Source organism: Trachypithecus francoisi, unplaced genomic scaffold (assembly GCF_009764315.1).
Source record: "Trachypithecus francoisi isolate TF-2019V2 unplaced genomic scaffold, Tfra_2.0 Lachesis_group8, whole genome shotgun sequence".
NCBI classification, from domain to species: domain Eukaryota; kingdom Metazoa; phylum Chordata; class Mammalia; order Primates; family Cercopithecidae; genus Trachypithecus; species Trachypithecus francoisi.
Window position 1 is genome coordinate 92,489,200 of NW_022681473.1, and position 7,013 is coordinate 92,496,212.

General features: G+C 40.6%; 1 non-coding gene across 1 annotated transcript; it reads left to right on the forward strand.

The window, feature by feature from the left end:
- The first annotated feature begins 4,348 nt into the window (after positions 1-4,348).
- Positions 4,349-4,456, forward strand: LOC117081811. Its single transcript, XR_004436295.1, has one exon. It is a non-coding gene; the product is annotated as a U6 spliceosomal RNA (small nuclear RNA).
- Positions 4,457-7,013: the final 2,557 nt, after the last annotated feature.

Here is a 7,013-nt window from a genome sequence, read left to right on the forward strand (position 1 = left end):
TCCATCATAAATACATACTGAAAACATTTGTGCTCAGTGTTCTGAATCAGGCTCATGGAAAGCATAGTGGATACAGTTATGAAAGGTGTGCAATACATATATGCAAATACTTTAGATCGGTGCCAGTTTATGGAATTGTGGAAAGAAGTAGAAGACACTGACTTGAATGATCTTGTGTTGTTTTCCAATGTTTGTCCAAGACCCGAGCAGGCAGACACACAGGCGGCTAGACCTCAAGAGGAAAGCACTGGCATAGGAGCACACCAGCAGGCTGGCAGGCGATTGACCGCTGAACCACACAAAGTTCGTCTGGGACAGTCAGAGGAGAGCCCAAGTCCGCCGAGCTGCCTGACTCCAGGGGAAAACCATTTCTCTTCTGGCTCCTGGCTCTGCTATCTGCTGAGAACTACTTCCACTCAATAAACGCTTGAACTCATTCTCCAACCCCATGTGTGATCCTATTCTTCTAGAACAGCAAAGAAAGAACCCTGAGATACAGAAAGCTGTCTTTGCGATAAGGCAAGGGTCTAATTGAGCTAACATAAGCCGCCTACGGATGGCTAAACTAAAAGAGCACCCTGTAACACATGCCCACTAGGTCTTCAGCTGTAAACATTCACCCCTAGACACTGCCGTCGGGTCCGGGCCCCATAGCCTGCCCGTCTGCATGCTCCCCCTAGAGGTTTGAGCAGCGGGGCACTGAAGAAGTGAGCCATTGTCCCTGTTGCAAGCCCTGCGAGGGGGACAAGGGAACTTTTTCCACTTTTTTTTTTTGAGACAGAATCTTGCTCTGTCACCCAGGATGGAGTGCAGTGGGGCGATCTTGGCTCACTGCAACCTCCACTTCCCAGGTTCAAACGATTCTTCTGCCTCAGCCCACGGAGTAGCTGGGACTACAGGTGCGCGCGACCACGTCTGGCTAATTTCTGTATTTTTAGTAGAGATGGGGTTTCACCATATTGGCCAGGCTGGTCTCGAATTCCTGACCTCGTGATCCACCCGCCTTGGCGTCCCAAAGTGCTGGGATTACAGGCATGAACCTCCACACCCGGCCCTTTTTACATTTCAATAGTCCTAAATATAAAAGTGAGTATCACAAAGCTTCTAAAAGAAAGTCTTCATAATCTTGGGATAGGCCAAGGTTTCTTAAACAGGATATAAAACACACCGAATATAAAAATATTGTAAGTTGGACTTCACAGAATTAAAATATTCTACTTATCAAAAGAAAGTATTAATAAAGGGTAGAGGCCGGGCGCAGTGGCTCAAGCCTGTAATCCCAGCACTTTGGGAGGCCGAGACGGGCGGATCACAAGGTCAGGAGATCGAGACCATCCTGGCGAACACGGTGAAACCCCGTCTCTACTAAAAAAATACAAAAAACTAGCCAGGCAAGGTGGCGGGCGCCTGTAGTCCCAGCTACTCAGGAGGCTGAGGCAGGAGAATGGCGTAAACCCGGGAGGCCGAGCTTGCAGTGAGCTGAGATCCAGCCACTGCACTCCAGCCTGGGCGACAGAGCGAGACTCCCTCTCAAAAAAAAAAGGGTAGAGACAAGCCACAAATGGGGAGAAACTGTTCACAATGCACATGTCAATGACAGGACTCAACCCAGGGAAGATAACGAATTCCCTTAAGTCAATCAATTCAATTTAAAAATTGGAGGAAGATTTGAACAGGTACCTCACAAAAGATGATATCTAAAGTGTTGAGAAGCATATGAAAATATAGTCAGCATCATTAATTAACAGGGATAGAAAAACTAAAAGCATAATGGGATGCCACCACATACCCAAAAGAAGAGCTAAACTTAAAAAGGCTCACAATACTAAGTCTTGGGAAAGATGTGTAGCAACTAGAACTTTTATACACTGCTGGTGGGAGTGTAAAATGGTGCAAAGACTTTGTAAAACTTTCGGCCATTTCTAATAAAAATAAAACATACACCTACCCAATGGCAATTCCATATCCAGGTATTTAGCCAACAGGAAGAATTCATAGGTTCACCAAAAGAAAAACTAACATGGGCCAGGCACAATGGCTCACACCCGTAATCCCAGCACTTTGGGAGGCTGAGGTTGGCAGATCCCTTGAGCTTGAGCTCAGAAGTTTGAGACCAGCCTGGACAATATAGTGAGACCTCATCTATATTATTAAAGAAAAACAAACAAAAAAAAAATCTAAAATGTTTCTAGGTTCTGGGCTGGGCACAGTGGCTTATGCCTGTAATCCTAGCACTTTGGGAGGCCAAGGCGGGTGGGTTACCTGAGCTCAGGACTTTAAGACCAGCCTGGGCAACATGGTGAAACACCATCTCTACTAAAAGTACAAAAAATTAGCTGGGTGTGGTGGCACGAGTCTGTAGTCCCAGCTACACAGGAGGCTGAGGCATGAGAATCACTTGAACCTGGGAGGTAGAGGTTGCAGTGAGCTGAGATGGCAACACTGCACTCCATCCTGCGCAAAAAAGTGAGACTCTGTCTCCAAAAAAAAAAAAAAAAAGTTTATAGGTTCTTTTCACAAGGGATTGAGTCAGGTAACAACACAAAGGTACCTTAGCAGGAAAATGGAAAAATAAACTATAGTAGGCCAGGCGCAGTGGCTCACACCTGTAATCCCTGCACTTTGGGAGGCCAAGGCCGGTGGATCACCTGGGATCATGACTTCGAGACTAGCTTGGCCAACATGATGAAACCACGTTTCTATTAAAAATACAAAAAATTAGCTGGGCGTGGTGGTGCACACCTGTAATCCCAGCTACTCAAGAGGCTGAGGCAGGAGAATCGCTTGAACCCGGGAGGCAGAGGTTGCAGTGAGCTGAGATCGTGTCACTGCACCCCAACCTGGGCAACAAGAGCAAAATTCCATCTCAAAAAAAAAAAAAAAGAAACTATGATATATTTATACAGTGGAATACTACTATGCAATAAAAAGAACGAATCACTGATATACATTACAATATTGATGAAACTAAGAAACATGTTGAGTAAACGAAGCCAGTATGAGTACACATCATATGATTTCATTTGTATGAAGTTCAAGGACAGACAAATGAGATCTAGGGTGATAAATTATAATAGTGATTGTGGGAGAGGGAGGGGTGGTGGGGGCATTATAGCTTGGTACTGACTGGAAAAGGGCATGAAAGAATTTTCTGAGGTAATGGAAGGTGTTCTTGATCTTGATCTGGTTGATGGTTATTAACTGAGTACATTCATTTGTCAAAATCATAAAGCTACACACTTTTAATATCTGTGTACTTTACATGATATCAATTATATTTTATTAGAGTACTATCAGTATAAAATAAAGTAAGCCACCATTTGTGAGGGGTAAACTGCATCATCTTGACTACAGCTTTACATTAGAGGAGGTTTCTTTGTAAATTTGGTCTTTAGCACTCATTCAAGGCTGGTCTAATTGTATTTTATTCACAAGATGTTATAAAGTTATCAACAGACCAGGAAATTCTCAACATTTACAAGGACTCTCAGATTTACTTTGGAATCAGAACAGCATGTTCCCTGTTAGATTTCACTTTCACTTTCAGTTCTATATTCCTGGGTTTCTTTATACATAAAAATCTAAAAACTTACAGTGAAAAAGCATTAGGCTACAACTAAAGTTCTTACAACATTATGTGAAATTCCCTTCAGAGAAGAAATATTTTTAATAATAATTCCCCTCAAGGGAAACATACTTTTAAATTGATTATTTAATAATAGGATACTGAAAGCATATCACTCTCAGGGATTGTCAGAGTTCCAAGCCAGGAATGGGGTGAAAAACTCTGTCATTCACACCTTGCTCATACACTGACAGTAGAAAAAAAACTAGAAAACTGAGAGGCCAAGTGTGGTGGCTCATGTCTGTAATCCCAGCACTTTGGGAGGTCAAGGCAGATAGATCACTTGAGCCCAGGAGTTTAAGACCAGCTGGAGCAACACGGCAAGGCTCTGTCTCTATAAAATATACAAAAATTAGCCAAGCATGGTAGCCTATGACTGTAGTCACAGCTATTCAGGAGGCTGAGGTGAGAGGATGGATTGAGCCCAGTAGGTTGAGGTTATAGTGAGCTGAGATTGTGCCACTGCATTTCAGCCTGGGCGACAGAACAAGGCTCTGTCTCAAAAAAATAAAAATGAAAAAACTAAACAAAAAACAAAACCACAAACAAATAAACAAACCTAGAAAACTGAAGATAGTAATGGCTATACAGTATGTGTCTAACTTGTCGCTTTCCTCAAAGGTTTCCTTGTGTATTTCTGTTGTGAAAAGAGTATTTGGAGCTTGGAATTCACTAGCTTGGAAGAAAATAAAAGAGTATTTGGAGAGAAAATATATTTAGGCTGTGCTTGCTTTGGCAGCACATATACTAAAATTGGAACCACACTGAGAAGATTAGCATGGCCCCTGCGCAAGGATAACAGCTAGATGCTGAAAGGAAAAGAGGAGCTTTTGTTATAAAGTATGTGAGATATACAAAGAGTTAGAAAGAAAATGCAAGGTATGTTACACCATTAAAGATACGGATGCAGGTTTAGAATAGAGAAATCCTAAGTGGATAGTTTGGATAGATTGGCTCCATTTTTGTTAGTCAGTAAACAAAGGTTTACTGAGCACCTTTGAGCAGACGCTCTACTAGTACTAGAATAACGCAGTGAACAAATACGTACAGTGCTTGCCCAGACACATTTATCTAGAGAAACTATTTTTTTTAATTGTGCAAAATGTTGCAAAGGAGACATGTTAATTTGCTTCCAACCTAGTAGGCCTGACCCTAGCTCTCATGATCAGTTTGAAAAACGTGGGACTCAGTCAATTCAAGGATTTCTTAAGCCATGGTCTTTATTTGTTTTTATTTATTTACTTTTTTGGCAATGGAGTCTTGCTCTGTCTCCCAGGCTGGAATGCAGCAGCGAGATCTCAGCTCACTGTAATCTCCACTTCCCGGGTTCAAGCAATTCTCCTACCTCAGCCTCTCAAGTAGCTGGGATTACAGGCACCTGCCACCATGCCCCGCTAATCTTTGTACTTTTAGTAGAGACGAGTTTTCGCCATGTTGACCAGGCTGGTCTCGAACTCCTGACCTCCAGTGATCCACACACCTTGGCCTCCTACAGTGCTGGGATTACAGGTGTGAGCCAATGTGCCTGGCCAGCCACAGTCTTTAATTTGGGGTAAGTGTGCCCCTGGGTTTTTACAAAGACTTACCAACAGGGAGGTGGGAGCTCAAATAGTTTTAAGGAATTAATAGCCTGACTCTCAACTTTCATATGTAGTTTCTCCTAAAACTGATCTGCTTGAAAACAAGAACTGTGAAGGTTGCCACGGTTGGTTTGTCTTCTCATCTCCCTTTTCACAATGGTTCTCTGTCTTCCCTTAAAAGACAGGCTTACCTCTCACCTACCATGAGTTTTAAAATGGTATATTTCTCTGGGTGTCGAAGCCTCCTGGATGATTTGAAATAATTGATCGGCATGAGTGTTGAGAAAATGAACGACTCTAATATCTGGGTATAGGGTTGCCAGGTAAAATACAGAACACCAAATTGAATCTAAATTTCAGATAACTAATGAATAATTTATTAGTATAGATAGGTACCAAATATTGCACAATACATTCATATACTAGAAATGCATTCACTATTTATATTAAATCAAAATTTAACTAGGTGTTTTCTGTTTTAATTTGCTAACTCTGTCAACCCTACCTGGGTACCAAAAGTTCAGTGGTTTCTAAACCACCAATTTCAACAAAATTGAGTTGTCTACTGATAAGTAATTACATATTTCGATTAGAGATCACTAAATGACGTTTGAAATATAAAACATATTTTTTAAATTGTGAAAAAATTGCCATAATAATGTTTCTTCTGGACCTATCTACTTATCTACTTATTTCTGTGAAATAGGGTTTACAACGTTTATAATCTGTAGAAATGAAAAAAAGGAACAGAATCTATGCTGAACCCTAACATATTATAGCTATAGGTAATATTCATGACCGCACACTTGAAAAACTTGCTTAAAATACAAGCTGCAACCCCCTTAAATTGTATTTGTAATAGCTATTAACATTTACAATACTTTTATGTTGTCTTGACCAATTATGTTTTAAAAGTAATGAAAACAATATCAATGATAATGTAATCAAAGAGGATTTGTCTTTTTTTTTTTTTCTGAGATGAAGTCTCACTCTGTCCCAGGCTGGAGTGCAGTGGCACTATCTTGACTCACTGCAACCACTGCCTCCTCTGTTCAAGTGATTCTTATGCCTCACCCTCTCAAGTAGCTGGGACTACAGGTGTGCACCACTACACCTGGCTCATTTTTGTATTTTTGGGAGAGACGGGTTTCACCATGTTGGCCAGGCTGGTCTTGAACTCCTGACCTTAGATGATCCACCCACCTTTGCCTCCCAAAGTGCTGGTATTACAGGCGTAAGCCACCATGCCTGGCCAAAGAGGAATTTTTTTTTTTTTTAACACTTAGATCCTTATGATCCCAGAGAAAAAAATGTATTTCAATTTATAATATGTATTTGTTTCAGTGATATGTGACAGACAGATCATAAAAGATGTTCAGTATAAACATGTATTAACATTCTGTAGGGGAGTTGGAATGTTCAATGACAAAAGGCAATGATAAAATATTTTCAATTATTAAAGATGACTTGATAATTGCTTCATGGATGATCATGTATGTCAAATTACTATGGTATTAGGATCCATCAAATACATTTAAAAGAGTGCTCTATCAATTTTTTCCAAAAATATCTATGTTTACATTTTGTAGATTATTGACATGTACAAGAGCTTTATGTTTTAACATTAAGTTAAAAATGGGCAAGGGAATGCAGAGCTTTTCGAAATTCTTCTGGTGAGTACATAATCAAAAACGTGTAAGGCCCACAAATTATTTTCCATAATCTCAGGAGTGAGTTGAAAATGGCTTAGAAAGTCTTGATTGAAGCAGACTCAAATGTGGATTAAAGTCTCCATATGATAAATACAC